This window comes from Ranitomeya variabilis, chromosome 3 (assembly GCF_051348905.1).
Source record: "Ranitomeya variabilis isolate aRanVar5 chromosome 3, aRanVar5.hap1, whole genome shotgun sequence".
In the NCBI taxonomy this organism is placed as follows: Eukaryota; Metazoa; Chordata; class Amphibia; order Anura; family Dendrobatidae; genus Ranitomeya; species Ranitomeya variabilis.
The window spans coordinates 571,460,892-571,485,142 of record NC_135234.1 but is presented as its reverse complement, the minus strand read 5'-3'; positions in this window follow the sequence as shown (position 1 = coordinate 571,485,142).

The window sequence follows — 24,251 nt, the reverse complement described above, 5'->3', positions numbered from 1 at the left end:
GAAATCGCTGTGTCGGGACTCTGAACATTTTTTACCTTTTGTGCATTACTGCCCTTTTCCAAGGGCATCTTTGGTCTCATGTTCACTGTGTCTTCCTCCTATAAAACCCCACCCCAGCCTTCAGTCTGTGCTAGAGTATTCTGCCTTGCATCCAGCTCCTGACCTCTGATTACTCCCTGGCTATATACCTGCTCCTGTGAACCTGTATGGTGATCCTGCTACTCTGCTCTGAGTTCCTGCTGCATACACCAGTTTCCAGTAATCCTCCTTCATCTGCTGCTCGTGTTTACTTCCATCAGCATTTGCTGGACATGTAAGCTGTTTCTGCTCTGCAAAAACCTGAGACTATTAACCAGGCCTCGCTGGTTGAGCTAAGATATGATTTGAACTGCCTTATAAGCATATCTATCTGTGTTTGGACTAAGACAAGGATTTATTCGTGTCAAGTATCCTCAAGAATAACTGTGCTTCATAGACTTTCTGCTTGATTGCATTTACCTCTGAAGTTTCCTATAGACTGCTAAGCTGCGTTTAATATTTACACCAAGTGTTGTGGACTTGAGTTTCTCTCTGCACTAGTGTTGAGCATTCCGATACCGCAAGTATCGGGTATCGGCTGATATTTGCTGTATCGGAATTCCGATACCGACATCCGATACTTTTGTGGTATCGGGAATCGGAATCGGAAGTTCCCAGTGTATGGTTCCCAGGGTCTGAAGGAGAGGAAACTCTCCTTCAGGCCCTGGAATCCATATCCATGTAAAAAATAAAGAATTAAAATAAAAAATAGGGATATACTCAGCCTCTGACGCGCCCTGGTAGTAACCGGCAGCCTTCTTTGCTTAAAATGCGCGCGTTTACTGCCTTCCGTGACGTCACGGCTTCTGATTATTGCGTGCCGCCCATGTGACCGCGACGCGACCAATCACAACAAGCCGTGACGTAATTTTTAGGTCCTGAATGCCGAATTCTAGGCATTCAGGACCTGAAAATTACGTCACGGCTTCTGATTGGTCGCGTGCCGCCCATGTGACCGCGACGCGACCAATCACAACAAGCCGTGACGTAATTTTCAGGTCCTGAATGCCTAATTAGGCATTCAGGACCTGAAAATTACGTCACGGCTTGTTGTGATTGGTCGCGTCGCGGTCACATGGGCGGCACGCGACCAATCAGAAGCCGTGACATCACGGAAGGCAGTAAACGCGCGCATTTTAAGCAAAGAAGGCTGCCGGTTCCCTCAATAAGGTGCAGGCTGCGTCGGAGAGGTGAGTATATCAATATTTTTTATTTTAATTCTTTATTTTACACATTAATATGGATCCCAGGGCCTGAAGGAGAGTTTCCTCTCCTTCAGACCCTGGGAACCATCAGGGATACCGTCCGATACTTGAGTCCCATTGACTTGTATTGGTATCGGGTATCGGTATCGGATTAGATCCGATACTTTGCCGGTATCGGCCGATACCTTCCGATACCGATACTTTCAAGTATCGGACGGTATCGCTCAACACTACTCTGCACCTGTTTGAATCACTGTGTGATAATATAGACTTTACCACTTATAAAACTGTGTCCTGTAGTTGTCTTGTTTCACGCAGTCTCCTGAGTTATCCCCTATAATTATTACACGCTGCTGAAGCAGGTCAAGGGCAGCTGAAGCTGTAGCTGACTTTCTAAATGGGCAGACAGGCGGCGTACTTTCAGAAGCAGATCTGGCAGCACCGGGTACCTTTTTAGAAATCATTGAACAATGAGGTTAAGCACATGGGCCAAGCATGGTACGTGTGTCAGTTTGCCTCACCTCAGAGCCTCCACTAGGTTCCTGCCATTGTCACACACAACCATGCTTGGCTGGAGGTTCAAGGTTGTCAGCCACAGATCTGCCTGCTCTTTCAGAGCTGTCCACAACTCTGCAGCATTGTGAGGTTTGTCACCTAAGCATATTAGCTTCAGCACAGCCTGTTGCCACTTGGATTTGGCAGTGCTGCAGTGCTTCCAGCTTGGGACTGATGTGCTCATTTCAGAGATGGAGGCTGAAGAGGAGGAGGTGCAGGAGCTGTAGACTGTGGGGGCAACCCTGATTGATGTAGGGCCCGCAATCCTTGGTGTCAGGGGGATGTGTTCCACCCCAAGATCCGACTGGGTCCCAGCTTCCACTATGTTAACCCAGTGTGCCATCAGCAAGATATACCATCCCTGGCCACAAGCACTTGTCCATGTGTCCATGGTTAGGTGTACTTTCCCAGTAACTGCATTGTTGAGGGCACGGGTAATGTTGTGGGACACGTGCTTGTGTAATGCTGGGATGTCACAGTGGGAGAAATAGTGGCAGCTGGGAACTGAGTGCCTTGGGATGGCTACCGCCATCAGGTTGCGGAAAGATTCCGTCTATATGAGCCTAAAAGGCAACATTTCCAGTGCAAGCAGACGAGAAATGTGTGAATTTAGTACTGTGGCTGTGGGGCATTGGCTGCGCATTTCCTCTTGCGTTCCAATGACTGGGGCATGGACAACTGAAGGCTGCGCTGGGACAAGGATGTGGACATGCTCAATGATGGTGCTATTTGAGTGTGGGCAACGGCAGGTGCAGAGCAGGAGTCACTTCGCATGCACCGTTGAGAGGGGATTGGCTTGCGCGCACAACAGTGGAAGAAGCAGTGGTGTCACCCGCAGACACTGTTCCTGGAGCCTGGGGTTGAGCCCACAAAGTCGGGTGCTTTGCTGCTATGTGCCTGAATATGCTGGTGGTGCTAAGGCTGGTAGCTTAGCTATCCCTGCTGATGCTGGCATGACAGGTGTTGCAAATGGCCTGTTTGGGGTTATCGGTAGAGTCTTTAAAAAATAACCAGACCTAACAGTTGGACTTGCAACTTCCGTCATGTTGGTGTTACGGGGAATGGTTGCCTGCCTTCTGTCTGCAGACACTACACTGCTACTTCCTGCCTGAAGGGGTGCTACACCTCCCTCCCTTTGTGTGCTGCTGTCCTCGAACTGCATGTCCTCCTGCGAGGTAGAGTCAGTTACTTTATCATCCACCACCTCATCTTCCACTTCTGCACCCTGTTCCACCTCCTGACTTTCTGACAATTGTGTCTCATCATCGTCCACCTCCTGTGACCATGGCTGCTCAAATATTTGGACATCACTTCATGGAATCTCATCTTGCCCCACTTCAAGTGTACTGGGCAAGAGTCCCGAATCTATAAATGGAAAAGTGAATAGCTCTTCTTAGTGTCCGAGTGTGGGATTAGTTGTCTCAGGGCACTCAGCATGGTGAGAGGAAGGAGGATCAGGGTGAGTAATATACGGTCCAGATTCACGGCTAATCCGACTTGACCGTGTGGAAGATAGGGTGCTGGTGGTGGAGGCCACGTAACTGGAAGTATTATCCGCTATCCAACCAACAACCTTTTCACACTGATCTGGCTTCAATAGTGCTGTCTTGCTGCGGTCCCCTAGGACTTCGGACACTAAGGTCCAGCGAGAAGATGTGGGTGTTTTTGGTGGCCCAATTTCAGCTTGCCCATGGCCTCGGCATGCACCATCACCATCACATCCACTTCCCCGTCCCTTGCCACGTGCCTTGCACATTGTAAATGGAATAGAACATTTTACACGTTCACTACAAATGGCTGAATTGGGAGCGAACTTGTATGTGATACGTATGCGGGAAAACCACACTTTAAACTATCTGGTCTGTAGTTAAAAATGATTTTTTGATTATCAAATTGTTGTCAATAAGTAGGTTAACAGACAACAAAAAACACTAATACTGTATATGTAGGCCTAAAATGGCCACATTTTTAGCACAGATAAATGAGGCCTGACATGGAGATAACACTCTGCCTAATAGGTGGCTTATATTTTTTATTTTTTAAAATGCAAAACAGTGCTCTATATAACTAGAGTAGCAGACAGGAAAAACACTGGAATGCCAGTCTAAAATGCCCAAACTTGGAGCACGCAGATATATGAGGCCTGTCACGGAGATACCACACTGCAAAATATGTGGCATGTATTTTTTATTTTTTTAATGCAAAATAGTGCTGCATATAACTAAAGCAACAGACAGGAAAAACACTGAAATACCAGTCTAAAATGCCCAAACTTGGAGCATACAGATGTATATGTGGCCTGTATTTTTTTTTGAGATTTGCTAAACAGTGCTGTATATAACTAGAGTAACATACAGGAAAAACACTGGAATACCAGCCTAAAATGCCCGAACTTGGAGCACACAGATATGTGAGACCTGTCACGGAGATACCACACTGCCACATATGTAGCCTGTATTTTTTTAATGCAAAATAGTGCTCCATATAACTAGAGTAACAGACAGGAAAAAGACTGGAATACTGGCCTAAAATACACAAACTTGGAGCACAAAGATATATGAGGCCTGTCACGGAGATACCACACTGTCAAATATGTGGCCTGTAGTTTTGGGAGGTCTACTAAATAGTGCTGTATATAATTAGAGTAACAGACAGGAAAAAGACTGGAATACCAGCCTAAAATACCCAAACTTGGAGCACACCGATATATGAGGCCTGTCAAGGAGATACAACACTGCCAAATATGTGGCCTGTATTTTTTATTTTTTAATGCAAAATAGTGCTGTAAATAACTGGAGTCAAATACAGGAAAAAGAATGGAATACCAGCCTACAATGCCCAAACTTGGAGCACACAGATATGTGAGGCCTTTCATGGAGAAATCACACTACCAAATATGAGGCCTGTATTTTTTATGTTTCTTAATGCAAAATAGTGCTGTCTAACTAAAGTAACAGACCGGAAAAACACTGAAATACCAGTCTAAAATGCCCAAACTTGGAGCATACAGATGTATATGTGGCCTGTATTTTTTTTGTCGGCCTAAAATGCCCAAAGTTCAAGCACACAGATATATGAGGCCTGTCACGAAAATACCACACTGCCAAATATGTGGCCTGTAGTTTTTATTTTTTTAATGCAAAACAGTGCTGTATATAACTAAAGTAACAGAAAAGAAAAAGACTGGAATATCAGCCTATAATGCTCAAAATTGGAGAACGCAGATACTGTATATGAGGCCTATCACGGAGATACCACACTGCCAAATATGTGGCTTGTATTTTTGGGGGGTCTGCTAAATAATGCTGTTTACAACTAGAGTAACATACAGGAAAACACTGGAATACCAGCCTAAAATGCCCAAACCTGGAGCATACAGATCTATGAGACCTGTCACGGAGATACCACACTGCCAAATATGTGGCCTGTATTTTTTTAATGCAAAATAGTTCTGTATATAACTAGAGTAACAGAAAGGAAAAAGACTAGAATACCGTCCTAAAATACTCAAACTTGTAACACACCAATATATGAGGCCTCTCACGGAGATACCACACTGCCAAATATGTGGCCTGTATTTTTGGGGTGTCTGCTAAATAGTGCTGTATATGACTAGAGTAACAGACAGGAAAAAGACTGGAATACTGGCCTAAAATGCCCAAACTTGCAGCACACCGATATATGAGGCCGGTCACGGAGATACAACACTGCCAAATATGTGGCCTGAAGTTTTTATTTTTTTTAATGCAAAATAGTGCTGTATATGCCTAGAGTAACAGACAAGAAAAAGACTGGAATACCGGCATAAAATGCCCAAACATGGAGCATGCAGATATATGAGGCCTATCACGGAGATACCACACTGCCAAATATGTGGCCTGCATTTTTTCTTTCTTTAATGCAAAATCGTGCTGTAAATAACTAGAGTAACAGACAGGAAAAACACTGAAATACCAGCCTAAAATGCCCAAACTTGGAGCACACAGCTCTATGAGACCTGTCACGGAGATACCACACTGCCAAATATGTGGCCTGTATTTTTTTTAATGGAAAATAGTTCTGTATATAACTAGAGTAACAGACAGGAAAAAGTCTGGAATACTGGCCTAAAATGCCCAAATTTGGAGCACACCGATATATGAGGCCTGTCACGGGGATACAACATTACCAAATATGTGGCCTGTATTTTTTATTTTTTTAATGCAAAACAGTGCTGTATATAACTAGAGTAACAGACAGGAAAAAGACTGGAACAACAGCCTAAAATGCTCAAAATTGGAAAACGCAGATATATGAGGCCTGTCACGGTGTTACCACACTGCCAAATATGTGGCCTGTATTTTTTGGGGGGTTTGCAAAATAGTGCTGTATATAACTAGAGTAACAGACAGACAAAAAATAGAATTTAGGCCTAAAATGGCAAAAGTTTTAGCACATGGATGTATGAGGTGTGTCACATATATACCACACTGTAAAATATGTGGTCTGTTTGTATTTTATTTTGGGTTCAGCAAAATGGAGTCAAAAAATTGTGTAAAACACTCAAAAAAAATCTACTCTACCGTACCACAAAAAAAATGAAAGATTTGTCTGTGCACTCATAAGTGATTTTTGTGACCCCTTTAAAATTGCTGGATTTAACTCTGTGCTATGCTGTATTGTGCAGTGTCAGAAAGCAAATAGAGAAAAAAAGGTATTTGGATTGCTTTGCAATAAAATAATCTCTATTAACCTGGCAAAAAATATTTTCCTAGCCAATTATACCTGGGGCTAGGTATATATGCTACGCTATAGGTAGCAGCAGAAGCAGCAGACAGTAATGGAATGGACCAGCTTGATGTATGCAATGATATCTATATAAATGCATATAGTGCCTGCAGGCGACGTATACTCCCCTGCTTACCTAACATTGCAACCTATATACTCCGGAATTAGTCCTTAGAAAGACTGTTGGTTTAGTAAGATTTTGAGTAGTTTAGGATGGTAGACCCCACACTGACTAAGAAATCCCCAATTCTGACCCTATCTCAGAAGCAGCTCTCCCTACACTGTCTGATTCCGGAGCTAAATACGCCGAGCAGAGTGGCGTCCGGTCTCTTATACCCCTGATGATGCTGTGCTGCCAGCCAATCACTGCAAGACCACAACTGTAAGGTTTTAGACAATTTTGCTATATCTGCTGTTATTTTTAATAGAACCTAGTTTTTCCTGTTGGCCATTTTGCTTTCTGTTCTGCTGTATCTACTTTGCCCTTAACCAGCATGGAGTTCTCAGTTTCAAGGTTTCCGCCCTGTTCTCTGCCACTGGCCCTTTTAAGCAGCATCAGCTGTCAGTGCTTCAGAATCAAGTCTGCAGTTTACCTGTCACCTTGCTCCTGGAAGACTTGGACTTATTATCCTAACCACCTTCTACTTCAGATCCTTGGACATGTGTGGACTCAGCAATCCCTCAGTTTACCATCAACATTGGCAAGGGAAGTAGAGAGAGAACCTTTAACATGTTTCTGTGACTAGATGGACTTAAGGTTTATTCCTGCCTGTCTTGTCTCCTGCCTGCAACTGTGTTAACCCTTACTTGTATGAAGTAATACAAGAACTACTTAAACAAGCCTGTGTCTTCTGTGTTTCCTTGCACCCAAGCACAAGACTCTATACAGACTGTATTTTATATTTGACAAGATTCTGAAGCAAACGTTAGTGTCTGCTGGGTCTGGGAACGCCGAGTCTGCTGTGGACCGTGAATGCCAGATATCCAGTTATACCTTCTGTGATGATAGTGTTTGTGACTTCTCACAACCATTTCAGGTGAGCGCATTTTTTTTTTTCAGCCAGGTGTTTTACCACAGGTAAACACTATTGTGCGCTCTTTACTCTCTTCCAGCTTTTCTGCCGTAAAATATCTGGGAAGATGGAAGCTCGTGTAAAAGACTTAAGTGGAGTTACTGATAAGATTCTTGCAGATATTCAGGCTTTAAAGACCAGCTTCTCAAGATCTTAATAATCACAATTTTCAAGTTTTCAGACAAAATACGCAGGAATTACGAACCAGGATTGAGGCTCCGGAGGAACGAGTCCTGGCACCATCCACACCCCCTAGTTCTGGGTTTCCAAAGTTGCCACCTTTCCATTTTGGCGGTGAATGGGAAAAATTTAGGGGATTTATTAATCAATGTAAACTGTTTTTCTTTGCTCATGCTTCACAATTTCTCTCTGAACGATCCAAGGTGCTAACCATAATCATGCTGCTCTCCAACAAAGCTCTGATGTGGGCAAACCCCCTGATTGAGACTGAGGATGAATGCCTAAATAATCTTGAAGCTTTCATTTCAGCCATGGGGCACGTTTATGATGACCCAAACCGAGGTGCAACAGCTGAAGCAGCCATGTTGGCTTTGCGCCAAGATAAGCGCTCAGTAGCTGAATATGCCTTGGATTTCAGGAGATGGGCTCTCGATACCACTTGGGACAGTTCCGCAAAAAAATCCATTTTCCGTAAAGGGTTGTCTCCAATGATTAAAGGGAACCTGTCACCTGAATTTGGCGGGACCAGTTTTGGGTCATATGGGCGGGGTTTTCGGGTGTTTGATTCACCCTTTCCTTACCCGCTGGCTGCATGCTGGCGGCAATATTGGATTGAAGTTCATTCTCTGTCCTCCGGAGTACACACCTGCGCAAGGCAATATTGCCTTGAGCAGGCGTGTACTCCGGAGGACAATGAACTTCAATCCAAAATTGCGGCCAGCATGCAGCCAGCGGGTAAAGAAAGGGTGAATCAAATACCTGAAAACCCCGCCCATATGACCCAAAACTGGTCCCGCCAAATTCAGGTGACAGGTTCCCTTTAAGGATGAACTTGCTCGTGCCGACCCTCCCAAAGCGTTGGGAGACTTTATTAACTACTGCATCCGTATTGATGTCCATCTTACTGAACGCAGACAGGAGAGATGGTCTGAAATTAATCTCTTAATCACTTCCTGCCTTCCTCCCCAGCTAAGGAGTCTGTGAGCCGGACCACACGGGAACCAGAACCTGAACCAATGCAGGTGGACTCCTTACAGAGAGGGGTGAGTGATGCCTGCAAGGAACATAGACTAAAAGAAAATCTATGTTTCTATCGTGGTAAGTCAGGGCACTTCATTACAAGCTGCCCCAACCGTTCTCATAAGACTGCTGCAGCAGTCATACACTGTGAGTGCTGCGAAAGGGGATCTGTCAAATCCGAATCTCAAGTGCTAGGGAGATCTGCAGCTATAGATACTGACTTCTCGGACTTAAACTCCATTATTTCAGAGCCCGATGATTGTATAAATGCAGCAATTTTTCAAGTTTCCCCAACAGCATCACAGTTGAGCTGTAAGAAGAACAACTCTCATTGATCCCTCTCCATCAAACTCTGGGTTGACTCGGTATGGGTGTGTAGCTCTGCCATGATTGGCTCAGGGGCAAGTGGCAATTTTATGGACATCTCTTTTGCCCAGAAACATGGGATATGTCCCGTGAAGAAGGCTACTCCTGTACAGATGGAGACTGTGGATGGCTCCCTGTTAAACTCTGGACCATTGGATCAGGAGACGGAACCCTTGAAGGTGTTCATGGGTAAAAATCATCAAGAAAGACTATCTTTTATGCTTATCGCTTCTCCCCATTTTCCCATCATTTTAGGGCTGCCATGGCTGCAGGCTCAGAACCCTACAATTAACTGAGGGACCAAGCAGCTCCACTTCGCGGAGAAACAGATAGGTCCAGAAGTTGCAGCTTGTGCTGTTCCTGAGGGATCCTCAACGCTTTCAGAGCTACCAGCTATGTACCATGAGTATGCTGACATATGTGACAAGAGGAATGCTGACCAGCTTCCCCCTCATCGTCCATATGATTGTCCAATTGAACTCTTGCCAGGAGCAGGTATACCCTTTGATAAGATCTACCCTTTGGCAGGGCCCGAGCTAAAGGCTTTGAAGGACTATATTGATGAGAATTTAGCCAAAGGCTTCATACGCCACTCCTCATCTCCTGCAGGTGCACCTATCTTCTTTGTGAAGAAGAAAGATGGATCTCTTAGACCCTGCATAGATTACTGGGAGCTTAATAAGTTTACTATCAGAAACCGTTACCCACTGCCTTTGATCCCTGCGTTATTAGAGAGAGTACGGCATGCCAACATTTTTTTCTAAACTGGATCTCCATGGGGCCTATAATTTGGTCCGTATTAGACCTGGGGATGAATGGAAGACCGCATTCAGATCACGTTATGGACATTTTGAATACTTAGTCATGCCTTTTGGTCTGTGTAATGCCCCAGCAACTTTCCAACATTTAGTGAATGACATTTTCAGGGATCTTTTGGATACTTTTGTAGTGATTTATTTAGATGATATTTTGATTTTTTTTCTAACTCAGACAGAATCATCTTTATATCTGGCCAACTTGAAAAATGCGAATTCCATCAGACCGTGATTAAATTTTTGGGGTATGTAATGTCATCATGAGAAATTTGTATGGATGAAAGTAAGACCCAAGCCATCAAGAACTGGCCAGTTCCTAAGAATGTGAAGGAAGTACAGCGCTTCATTGGGTTTGACAATTTCTACAGGCGTTTTATTAGGAACTTTTCTGAGGTAGTGTCACCTATCACGCAACTTACCTGTAAAAGATCTATCTTCACCTGGACTCCTCAAGCCCAAAAAGTGTTTTCTCACCTGAAGAGTAAATTTACCACAGCACCTATCCTAGATAAGTTTCGTAAACCTGCACCAGCCTTCAAGGTAGGAGACTTGGTCTGGCTGTCAACTAAGAACCTTAAGTTAAGGATTCATCATCCAAATTGGGACATAAGTACATTGTTCCCTACAGGATCAGTAAGATTGTAAGTGCCGTGGCTTGTCGTCTTCGTCTGCCCAGAACCATGAGAATTCACCCTGTTTTTCACGTTTCCCTACTAAAGGCAGCAGTACCCAATATGTTTCCTGGACGTTCTTCTCCTCATCCTGACCCAGTGCTGATTGATGGTTAGGAGGAATTTGTAGTGGAAAAGATTTTGCATTCTAGGTTGCATAGAAATTAGCTACAATACCTGATTATGTGGCAAGGCTACTCAGTTGAAGACAACTCATGGGAACCGGTTAATAACATTAATGCTCCTCGCTTACTTCGCCAGTTCCATCAGAGGTACCCAGACAAGCCGGGTCTGGGGTCATCCGGAGGCTGTCCCTAAGGGGGGAGTAATGTAAGGTTTTAGACAATTTTGGTATATCTGCTGTTATTTTTAATAGAACCTAGTTTTTCCTGTCGGCCATTTTGCTTTCTGTTCTGCTGTATCTACTTTGCCCTTAACCAGCATGGAGTTCTCAGTTTTAAGGTTTCCACCCTGTTCTCTGCCACTGGCCCATTTAAGCAGCATCAGCTGTTTAATCAGTGCTTCAGAATCAAGTCTGCAGTTTACCTGTCACCTTGCTCCTGAAAGACTTGGACTTATTATCCTAACCACCTTCTACTTCAGATCTTTGAACATGTGTGGACTCAGGAATCCCTCAGCTTACCATCAACGTTGGCAAGGGAAGTAGAGAGAGAACCTTTAACCTGTTTCTGTGACTAGATGGACTTAAGGTTTATTCCTGCCTGTCTTGTCTCCTGCCTGCAACTATGTTAACCCTTACTTGTATGAAGCAATACAAGAACTACTTAAACAAGCCTGTGTCTTCTGTGTTTCCTTGCACCCAAGCACAAGGCTCTATACAGACTGTATTTTATATTTGACAACAACAGAGATGGCTGCGGCATTGCAGTGCCTGGCAATCCCTGCACGTTGATTGGGTCTCTAAAGACCGCCAAAGACGCAGGGTGGAGACCTGAGTTCCTGCCGAGTAATCCAGGAAATGCTCGGTGCTCGCCGAGTACACAGAGTACAGTGATACTTGGGCAAGTAACGAGTAGTGGGGAGCATGTTCGCTCATCACTAATTATGACATCATTATCACTATGGCAGATCATCGTGTTATGGTAACCATTATAACATCATTGCAGCCATGACAACATATTATGACATTATTGTTGCTTCGGCAACCATTATGACATCATCGTCTCCATGGCAACCTGTCATGTCCTTTGTCATCATGGCAACCATTATGACATCATTGTCGCCATGGCAATGATAATTACATCATCATCGGCATGGTAACATATTATGCCATTTCTGTCGCCATGTAAACCCATTATGACATCATTGTCACCATTTGCCATTGTGACTTCATGGTCGCCATGCCAATCATTATGACATCATCATCACAATTGCATCCTATTATGGCATTATTGTTGCCATGGCAACTCGTTATGTTATCATTGTCTGCATGGCAACCCATTATGACATCATCATCACCATGTCAAGCTATTATGACATCACTGTCACAGTGGCATCCTATTATGACAACATTGTCGCAATAGCAACCCATTATGACTGCATCACCATGGTAACCATTATAACTTCATTGTCGCCATGGCAACCATTATGACAGTATCATCGCCATCATAATGAATCTGATGATATCATCGCCATGGCAACAACTGTTATGTCATCAGGCAACCTATTATGACATTATTTCGCTATGGCAACATATTATGATATCTTTGTCATCATTGCAACCCATTATGACTTCACTGTCACTATGGCAACCTATTATGGCATAATTGTCGCCATGTCAAGCTATTATGACATCATCGTTGTTATGGCAACCATTATGACATCATTGTAGCCATGGCAACCCATTATGAGATCATTGTCACTATGGCCACCTATTATGACATTACTGTCACCATGGTAACCTATTATGGTATCATTGTCTGCACGGCAACTCATTATGACATAATCGTCACCATGTCAGCCTATTATGACATCATTGTCGACATAGCAACCTATTATGACATGACCATTGCAATTGCATCCTATTATGGCATTATTGTTGCCATGGCAACCTATTATGTCATTACTGTCGCCATGGTAACCTATTATGGCATCCTTGCATGGCAACCAATTATGACATCGTAGTTACCATGGCAACCTATTATGACTTCATTGTCACATGGTAACCTATTTTGACATCGTTGTCACAATGGCAGCCTATTATGCATTATTGTCACTATGGCATTATTGTCGTCATGGAAACCATTATGACATCATCGTTGCCATGGTAACCATTGTGACATCATTATCGCCATAGCATTTTATCATAATGTCATTGTGGCTATGTCAACACATTATGACATCAGAGCTGCCATGGCAGCCATTATGATATTGTCTTCATGGCAACCTATTGCAACATTAATTGTTACCAATACAACTCATTTTGGCATCACCATGGCAACTTACTGTAATGTCATTTTTGCCACAGCAACCTATTATGACATCATTGTTACCAAGGCAACCAACATAACTTTATTCTCAGCATGGCAACCATTATGACATAATCGTCACCTTGGGAACCTATTATGACATCGTTGTTTCAATAGCAAGCTATTATGGCATTGTCGCAATGGCAACCATTATGACATCATCATCACCATGGCAGCTATTATGACATCATCGCCATGGCAACTTATTATGGTATCATTATTGCTATGGCGATCCATTATGACATCACCTTTGCCATGGCAACCATTAACGATATTGTCATCTTCATGGCAACCTAATATGGGATAATTGTTGCCATAGCAACCCATTATGGCATTATGACCATGGCAGCCAATTATGACATCATCACTGTTGCAACCATTATGACATCATCACCATGGAATCCCATTAAGACATCATAGTCGCCATGACATACTTTATGGCATCATTGTCGCCATGGCAACCCAGTATGACATCATCATTGCCATGGCAACCAATATGACACTATAATCGCCATGGCAACCATTGAGACATCATTGTCATCATGTTAAACATTATGACATCATCGTCACCAATGCAACCTATTATGACATCATTGTCGCAATAACAACCTATTATGACATTATTGTCGCAATGGCAACCGTTATGACATCATCATCACCATAGCAACCATCATACCATTATAATCGCCATGGCAACCCATTATGATATTTTGTTGCCATGGCAACCCATTAAGGCATTACTGTCGCCATGGCAACCATTATGACATAGGCGCCTTGGCATCCTATTATGACATCATAGCTGCCATGGAACCATTATGACATCATTGTCGCCATGGCAAACTTTATGGAATCATTGTCGCCTTGGCAGCCCATTATGACATTATTGTCTCTATGGCAACCTATTATGACATCATTTTTGCCATTGCAACCCACTTTGATTTAATCATCGCCATGGTAACCATTGAGACAACATTGTCGCCATGGCAGCCAATCTGACACTATTGTCACCATGGCAACCTATTTTGGCATCAGGCAACCTATTATGACATCATTTTTGCGGTGACAACATATTATGACATCTTTGTTGCAATTTCAACCCATTGTGACATCATTGTAACTATGGCAACCTATTATGGCATAATTGTTGCCATGTCAAGCAATTATGACACCATCGATGTTATGGCAAACATTATGACATCATTATAGCCATGACAATCCATTATGAAATCATTGTTGCCATGGCAACCAATATTAGACTTTCATCACCACGGCAACCTGTTATGTCATCAGGCAGCCTATTATGACATTATTTTCACCATGGCAACATATTATGACATGTATGTCGCCATGGCAACACATTATGACATCATTGTCACTATGCTAACCTATTGTACCATAATTGACGCCGTGTCATCCTATTATGACAACATTGTCGCCATGGCAACCATTTTTGCATTATCACCATGGCAACCATTATGACGTCATCATTGCCATTTCAACCATTATGACATCATCACCATGGCAACCCATTATGGCATCATTGTTGCCATGGCAACCTATTATGACATCATTTTTGCCATGGCAACCTATTATGACATTATTGTCACCATGGCAACCATTAAAACTGCATAGTCACCATGGCAACCATTATGACATCATTGTCATCTTGGAAACCTATTTTGACATCATTGTCACCATGGCAACCTATTATGACATCATCGTCGCAATGGCAACCTTTTATGGCATTATTGTCGCAATGGCAAGTTATTATGGAGTTATTGTCGCCATGGCAACCATTATGACAACTAGATGAATGGCTGCACTCAATTGTACTAAAGCAAGGAAATGTGTGATCCATGAAAGGTGAATAGCATAATGGCTCGTGAAATCTATGAAGAAACACATGAGATGCTTAGCACAACATTTGGCCAAAAAATGCGAGCCCATCCACCAAACGTCAAGGTAATCTCATGGATCGGATGGGTCCCTGACCTGACTGCCTAGTGTGAACACTTACCTCTGGCTAATATCATGGTAAAGCCTGCATTTATAGGAAGTTCGGAACCAACTGTGTTTGGATGTAATTAAAATCACAGCATGGTGAAGGGTGGGGCGTTCAAGTCAGAAAAAAATAGTACATAGCATGTAATGGTAAACTGACTGAACAGAGAACTAGTCTGAACTGGTGCATAACCAAAAACAACTTACATAGCAAATACTGTAGATGAATGGCTGCACTCAATTGTACTATAGCAAGGGAATATGTGATACATGAAATGTGAATAGCATAATGGCTCGTGAAATCTATGAAAAAACACATGAGATGCTTAGCACAAAATTTGGCCAAAAAATGTGAGCCCATCCACCAAACATCAAGGTAATCTCATGGATCGGATGGGTCCCTGACCTGACTGCCTAGTGTGAACACTTACCTCTGGCTAATATCATGGTAAAGCCTGCATTTATAGGAAGTTCGGAACCAACTGTGTTTGGATGTAATTAAAATCACAGCATGGTGAAGGGAGGGGCATTCAAGTCAGAAAAAAATAGTAAATAGCAAGTAATGGTAAACTGACTGAACAGAGAACTAGTCTGAACTGGTGCATAACCAAAAAAAAACTTACATAGCAAATAGATAAATGGCTGCACTCAATTGTACTAAAGTAAGGGAATGTGTGATACATGAAATGTGAATAGCATAATGGCTTGTGAAATCTATGAAAAAACACATGAGATGCTTAGCACAAAATTTGGCCAAAAAATGTTAGCTCATCCACCAAACGTCAAGGTAATCTCGTGGATCGGATGGGTCCCTTACTGCCAAATTTTGTTAGTTGGCTGTGAACTCCCAGGACCTTTCTGAAGACACCGGGAGCATGAGAACTTTCTCATGCTAGCAGTGACATAAGACAGGTCCTATAAGTTAACTGTGAGACATTGGGCACATGCTGCTCAGTTACTCTGACGAAGCCCGCTTGCCGGGCAATACGCGTTGGATATCGGCCGCTATTCCAGGTTGTATGCCCATGGAGGGTCACCTCTCCCTACTGCCATGAGCTTTGTTGCTGTCCATGTGATCACCTGTCCAGCCCTTGGGCCTTTCTGGATGTGATCTCATCCAGGCCCCTCTTTTTCTTGGCTATTTTGTTTCATGGGTCTTGTTTATCCATTTTTTCCCTTTTATTAGGGTTATTTATCATCTTGTCTTATTACAGACTACTAGGCTATTTTCCCATGAGCCAGTGGGGTTTAGATAGGTGTGTTGTATGTTCCACATGGTTACCACAACCTGGTTTATGCATTGTTGTTTTTTAAGTATGTTTTAGATGTTTGTGTGTTTTAAAGATGTGTCAATAAATCTTTTTGTTATACTTGTCATTGTTTGGACGGTGTGCATTCTTTTGCAGTATACTTTTCTCTTTTTTCATTTTCAACTGTGAGACATTGGGCACATGCTGCTCAGTTACTCTGCTGGATGACAGGCTGTATATAGTCACATCATGGAACAATGCAGCCTGTCATCTAAATGAAGCAAAGCTAGACCCGTCACGGGACAAATGGATTATCTTCTCAGCAGAAAGATGAGGAATATTGTTGTTTTTTATTTTAATTCTCTTTCAGGAGACAGTGGCGTCTGTAGAATGAGAGATGCAGTAAGTATGGTTTAATTAAGATTTATTAAAGGAGTCTGTGTAATAGAATCATAGAATGGTAGAGTTGGAAGGGACCTCCTGGGACGTCTGTTTCAACCCCCTGCTCAAAGCAGGATTCACTAAATCATCCCACAAAGATGTCTGTCCAGCCTCTGTTTGAAGACTTCCATGGAAGGAGAACTGACCACCTCTCATGGCAGCCTGTTCCACTTATTGATCACCCGAACTGTCAAAAAGTTTTTTCTAATATCTAATCCTTGTCTCCTCCCATTCAGTTTAATCCCATTGCTTCTAGTCTTTCCTTTTGCAAATGAGAATAAAAGTGATCCTTCTACAATGTGACAGCCCTTGAGATATTTGTAGACAGCTATTAAGTCTCCTCTCAGTCTTCTTTTTTGTAAGCTAAACATTCCAAAATCCTGTAACCATTCCTAATAGGACATAGCTTGCAGACCGGTCACCATTCTGGTCACTCTTCTCTGAACTTGCTTGAGTTTGTTGATGTTTTTTTTAAAGTGTGGTGCCTGTTATGACCTAGTGGTTAGGAGCACCCGAAGTGACCTGATGGTTAAAACAGAAAACCTGGGACAAGCTCTGAGGAAGTGGTAACTCTACTGACCGCAATCCCTAATCCTATCACACACACTAGAAATAATAGCCATGGAGTGTACCTAACTCTCCCTAGACGCCTCTTCACAGCCTAAGAGCTAACTACCCCTAAAGATAGAAATAGTAGCCTACCTTGCCTCAGAGAAATTCCCCAAAGTAAAGGTAGCCCCCCACAAATATTAACTGTGAGTTAAGAGGGAAATGACAAACACAGGAATGAAACAGATTTTAGCAAAGGAGGCCAAATCTTCTCTAGAAAGACAGAGGATAGGAAAGGGAACTATGCGGTCAGTATAAAAAACTACAAAAACCACGCAGAGTGTGCAAAAAGACCTCCACACCGACTCACGGTGTGGAGGTGCAGCTCTGCACCACCAGAGCTTCCAGCTAGCAAGGAAATATCATAATAGCAGGCTGGACTGAGACATAGCATGTACTGAAAAATATATTCAAAAAACCAATGAACAGCAAATGACTAGCAAGGACTTAGCTTCTGCTGGAGTAGTCAGGTCATCTGATAATTCAAAGAGAGATCTGAACCAGTACTGAGACATTGACAGCTGGTATGAACTAACGACCTGGGCAGAGTTAAATAGGGAAGCGAGCAGAAGCAATAAACGAGGGCAGCTGAGAAAGCCAACCTCAAAGATCAGCCGTTCCACTCAAAGCCACCAGAGGGTGTCCAAGGACAGAACTCACCAAAGTACCATTCACGACCACAGGAGGGAGCCCGAGAACGGAATTCACAACAGGTGCCCAAATCTGGACACAGTATTCCTGATGAGGTCTGACCAAAGAGGAGTAGAGGGCAATAATGACTTCCTGTGATCTAGACTGTATGCTTCTGTTAATACATCCCAGAATTGCATTTCCTTTTTTGCTGCTGCATCACACTGCTGACTCATGTTCAGTTTATGATCTATTAGTATACCCACGTCTTTTTAACATGTGCTGTTGCTTAGCCCTATTCCTCCCATGCTTTATATGCTTTTTTCATTTTTATTGCCCAGATATAGTAGTTTGTATTTTTCCCTGTTAAAAACCACTCTGTTTGTTGCTGCCCACTGCTCCAGTTTATTTATATCTTTTTGAATCCTCTCTCTTCTCTAGTATTAGCTATCCCTTCTAGTTTTGTGTCATCAGCAAATTTAATCAGTGTACCCTCAATTCTTTCATCTATATCATTGATAAAGATTAAACAAAACTGAATAGCCCCAAAGTACGTGCGGAGGACCGCATAAATCAATAGAACAGGAAAGCAACAAGGTCCTCCAATACCAATAGTTTTAAATATAAAGAGATTTTATTCAAAAAAGACAATTTTTTTTTTATAAAAACACATTTTAAAAAGTAGGAGATGCAAGTACATCATACAAGTAATGGCAAAACAGCAAACGCTGGACGTTAAGAGGAACTACATACCTGTACCTTCATAGGGTAATTATAACATATCTGGGTATTTGACATTTGTTTATTTATAAATGGTTACTTTAATGTTATGGTGTGCACATTATTATTGGCTACTTAGCCTGACATCATGCTAACAATATAACCGACTTAGTTCTGCTATGCATCACCCTATACCTTTAAATTCAGCTACATACTTAAAGTGACAAGCTGTTTTGCACTATGCACTTTATGTTTTGCATCTAGCTTTACTAATATCTCTACTCAGATTAGCTATGTGGTTGCTTTAAGATATGACATACCTTATATATGTATATATATATATATATATATATATATACTTTCTCACTTTAGGTGTAAATCTATTTACCTTACGTCCATTGTTTTCTGTTTTGCCATTACTTGTATGGTGTACTCGCATCTCCTATTTTTTTAAATGTTTTTTTTTTTTTTGTCTTTATGAATAAAATCTCTTTATATTTAAAACTATTGGTATTGGAGGACCTTGTTGCTTTCCTGTTTCATTGATAAAGATGTTGAACAATACAGGGCCCAGGACAGAACTCTGTGGTACCCCACTTGAGACATTCTTCCAATTGAATGTGCAGCCATTTACGACCACTCTTTGGGTCCGATCACTAAGCCAGTTATGAATCCACCGAACAGTTGCCTTGTCTATTCCATTCTTAGTCATTTTTCCAATAAGGATGGTGTGAGATACTTTGTCAAATGATTTGCTGAAATCAAGATATACTATATCTACAGCATTTCCCTGACCCACACAGTCAGTAATCCTGTTATAGAATGAAATTAAGTTAGTCTGACATGACTTATTAGTTACAAACCCATGCTGATTCTGGTTAATCACTTAATTCTTATCCAGGTACTTACATACATGTTGTTTAATAATTTTTTCAAAGATCTTTCCTGGTATAGAATTCAGACTCACCTGCCTATAGATCCCTGAGTCCACCTTCTTCCCCTTTTTAAAGATAGGAACAACATTTGTTCTTCTCCAGTCTTCTAGTACTTCTATTCTCCAAGAATTTTCAAAGATTATGGAGAGTGGTTCAAAAATTTCTTCTGCTCTCTCCTTCAGCACTCTGGGGTATAATTCATCTGGACCTGGAGACTTGAATTCATTTATGTTAGCTAAGTGTTTCCTCACTATCTTTCTCTTTATAGATATCCTGGATTCTTCTATTCCTTTAATAGGACAGTGATGATCAGTTGATGTTACATTTCCTTTCTGAGAGAAAACAGATGCAAAAAAGGAAATTAAAAGTTGGGCCTTCTCAACATCCTTTCTTACCATTTCATAATTTTCATCCTATAGAACTCCTATAGCATCTTATCTCTAAAATCCTTTTTATTGTTTTTGACATCTCCTGCAAGCCTTCATTCATTGTCAGCTTTAGATAATCTGATTCATGCCCTGCAGGTTCTACAGACAGCATTATATTCTTCTTTAGATATGTCTCCCTCTTTCCATTTGATAAACATTTCTTTCTTCCTTTTTAGCACGTGTTTAAGTTCTGTGTTCATCCATCCTGGTTTCCTTAACCTCTTCCCGACCTGTGACGCCACGTAGGCGTCATGAAAGTCGGTGCCAATACGACCTGTGACGCCTATGTGGCGTCATGGAGGGATCGCATCCCTGCAGATTGGGTGAAAGGGTTAACTCCAATATCACCCGATCTGCAGGGACAGGGGAAGTGGTACTTCAGCCCAGGGGGGGTGGCTTCACCCCCTCATGGCTACGATCGCTCTGATTGGCTGTTGAAAGTGAAACAGGCAATCAGAGCAATTTGTAATATTTCACCTATGAAAATGGTGAAATATTACAATCCAGCCATGGCCGATGCTGCACTTTCATCGGCCATGGCTGGAAACCATGGTCTGCCCCCCCACTGCCACCGATCGCCTCCCCAGTCCTCCGTCCTGTGCTCCCCTCCGTCCTCCTGTCTGCTCCCCCCGTGCTCCGATCCCACCCCCTGTGCTCCGATCCCACCCCCGTGCTCCGATCCCACCCCCCTGTGCTCCGATCCCCCGTGCTCCGATCCCCCCTCATACTTACTGAGCCTCCCGGTGTCCATCTGTCTACTCCATGGGCACCGCCATCTTCCAAAATGGCGGGCGCATGCGCAGTGCGCCCGCCGAATCTGCCGGCCGCCAGATTCGTTTTAGGTACATTTTAATCACTGTGATAAAACCTATCACAGTGATCAAACTAAAAAAAATAAATGAACCCCCTCTTTATCACCCCCATAGGTAGGGACAATAATAAAAATAAAGAAAATGTATTTACTTTTATTTTTACACTAGGGTTAGAACTAGGGTTAGGGTAAGGGTTAGGTTTAGGGCTAGGGTTAGGGCTAGGGTTAGGGTTAGAATTAGTGTTAGAATTATGGTTAGGGTTAGAATTAGGGTATGTGCACACGCTGCAGATTTCACTGCCGAACCGTAGCGTTTCCACAGCTGCGGGTCTGCAGCGGTTTCCCATAAGTTTACAGTACAATGTAAACCTATGGGAAATGAAATCCGCAGTGCACATGCTGCAGAAAAAACCACGCAGAAATGCAGCGGTTTATATTCCGCAGCATGTCAAGTCTTTGTGCGGATTCCGCTGCGGGTTTACACCTGCTCCAATAGAAAACTGCAGGTGTAAACCCGCAGTGGAAATCGCACTAGAAACCGCGATAAATCCGCAGTAAAAACCGCAGCGGTTTTGCACTGCGGATTTATCAATTCCGCTGCGGAAAATTCCACAATGGAATCTGCAGCGTGGGCACATACCCTAAGGCTATGTGCACACGGTGTGGATTTGGCTGCAGATCCACGGCCGATTGGCCGCTGCGGATTCGTAGCAGTTTTCCATCAGGTTTACAGTACCATGTAAACCTATGGAAAACCAAATCCGCTCTGCACATGGTGCAGAAAATACCGCATGGAAACGCTGCTTTGTATTTTCTGCAGCATGTCAATTCTTTGTGCAGATTCCGCAGCGATTTACACCTGTTCCTCAACAGGAATCCGGAGATGAAATCTGCACAAAAAAACGCTGAAATTCCGTGGTAAATCCGCAGGTAAAACGCAGTGCATTTTACCTGCAGATTTTTCCAAAATGGTGAGGAAAAATCTCACACGAATCCGCAACATGGGCACATAACCTTAGGGTTAGGGTTGGAATTAGAGTTAGGGGTGGAATTAGGGCTAGGATTGGAAATAGGGTTATGGTTAGGGTTAGGGGTGTGTTGGGGTTAGGGTTGTGGATAGGGTTGGGATTAGGGTTAGGATTAGGTTTGGGATTAGGGTTAGGGGTGTGTTGGGGTTAGGGTTGTGATTAGGGTTATGGCTAGAGTTGGGATTAGGGATAGGGGTGTGTTGGGGTTAGTGTTGGAGTTAGAATTGAGGGGTTTTCCACTGTTTAGGCACATCAGGGGTCTCCAAATACAACATGGCGCCACCATTGATTCCAGCCAATCTTGCGTTCAAAAAGTCAAATGGTGCTCTGCTATGATCCCAGTGGCAGAGGATCCGAAAACCAGACCAGCTAAGTACTAAACAATAGACCAGCTCTGGGAGGTGGTAACTGGACTGACCGCATACCTGATCCTAACCACACACAACTATAGGTAGCCGTGGAACGTTCTTAAAATCCTAGACGTCTCGTCACGGCCTGAGAAACTGACTACTCCTAGAGAGAAAGCAAGACCTCCCTTGCCTCAGGGAAATGACCCCAAAGATATAGAAAGCCCCCCACAGATAATAACGGTGAGTTAAGGGGAAAGTACAAACACAGAGATGAATCAGATTTAGCAAAGGAGTCCCGCTAATACTAGATAGCAGAAAATAGAAAGGGATCTATGCGGTCAGTAAAAAACCCTCTAAAAATCCACTCAGACAATGCGCAAGTCCCTCACACCAACTAACGGTGTGAGGGGAGCAAGTCTGAACCCCAGAGCTACCAGCAAGCAGAAAATCACATGTTAGCGAGCTGGATTAAACTCATCATACACAGAACACATATTGATAACTGATGAGAAAGAAACTGAAAAGCAAAACTTAGCTTGTCTTGGAAAGACTGAGACCAAACGTAGTCAGATGAAATCAGAATGGGTCTGAACACATAGACAGCAGGCAACAAGTGAAGTTGCAGCTGAGCTAAATAGAAAACCTCACTGGTGGATAACGAGGCAGCTGATCCAGCCACAAACCCGCAGGAGAACAAACAAAACCACCAGAGGGAGCCCAAAGACAACACTCACACAGTACCAGTTGTGACCACAAGAGGGAGCCTGCTAACAGAGTTCACATCAGTACCCCCCCCTTGAGGAGGGGTCACCGAACCCTCATCAAAACCCCCAGGGCAATCAGGATGAGCTACATGGAAGGCACGAACCAGATCGGCCGCATGAACATCAGAGGCGACAACCCAGGAATTATCTTCCTGACCATAGCCCTTCCACTTAACCAAATACTGAAGCCTCCGTCTTGAAATACGAGAATCCAAGATCTTCTCCACCACGTATTCCAATTCTCCCTCAACCAGCACCGGGGCAGGAGGCTCAACCGAAGGAACCACAGGCACCACATACCTCCGCAACAATGACCTATGGAACACATTATGAATGGCAAACGATACTAGGAGGTCCAAACGAAATGACACAGGGTTAATAACTTCCAAAACCTTATAAGGACTGATGAACCGAGGCTTGAACTTAGGAGAAGAAACCTTAATCGGGACAAAACGAGAAGACAACCACACCAAATCCCCAACACAAAGTCGGGGACCCACACAGCGACGGCGGTTGGCAAAGCGTTGAGCCTTCTCTTGTGACAACTTCAAGTTGTCCACCACATGGTTCCAAATCCACTGCAACCTATCCACCACAGAATCCACCCCAGGGCAGTCAGAAGACTCCACCTGACCCGAGGAAAAACGAGGATGAAAACCAGAATTACAAAAAAAAGGTGAAACCAAAGTAGCAGAACTAGCCCGATTGTTAAGGGCAAACTCGGCCAATGGCAAAAAGGTCACCCAATCATCCTGATCAGCAGAAACAAAACATCTCAAATAGGTCTCCAAGGTCTGATTAGTTCGCTCAGTTTGGCCATTCGTCTGAGGATGGAAGGCTGATGAGAAAGACAAATCAATGCCCATCTTAGCCCAAAAGGTCCGCCAAAACCTGGACACAAACTGGGATCCTCTGTCAGACACAATGTTTTCAGGAATCCCGTGCAAATGAACCACATTCTGAAAAAACAGCGGAACCAAATCAGAAGATGAAGGCAACTTAGGCAAGGGCACCAAATGGACCATTTTAGAGAAACGATCACAAACAACTCAGATGACAGTCATT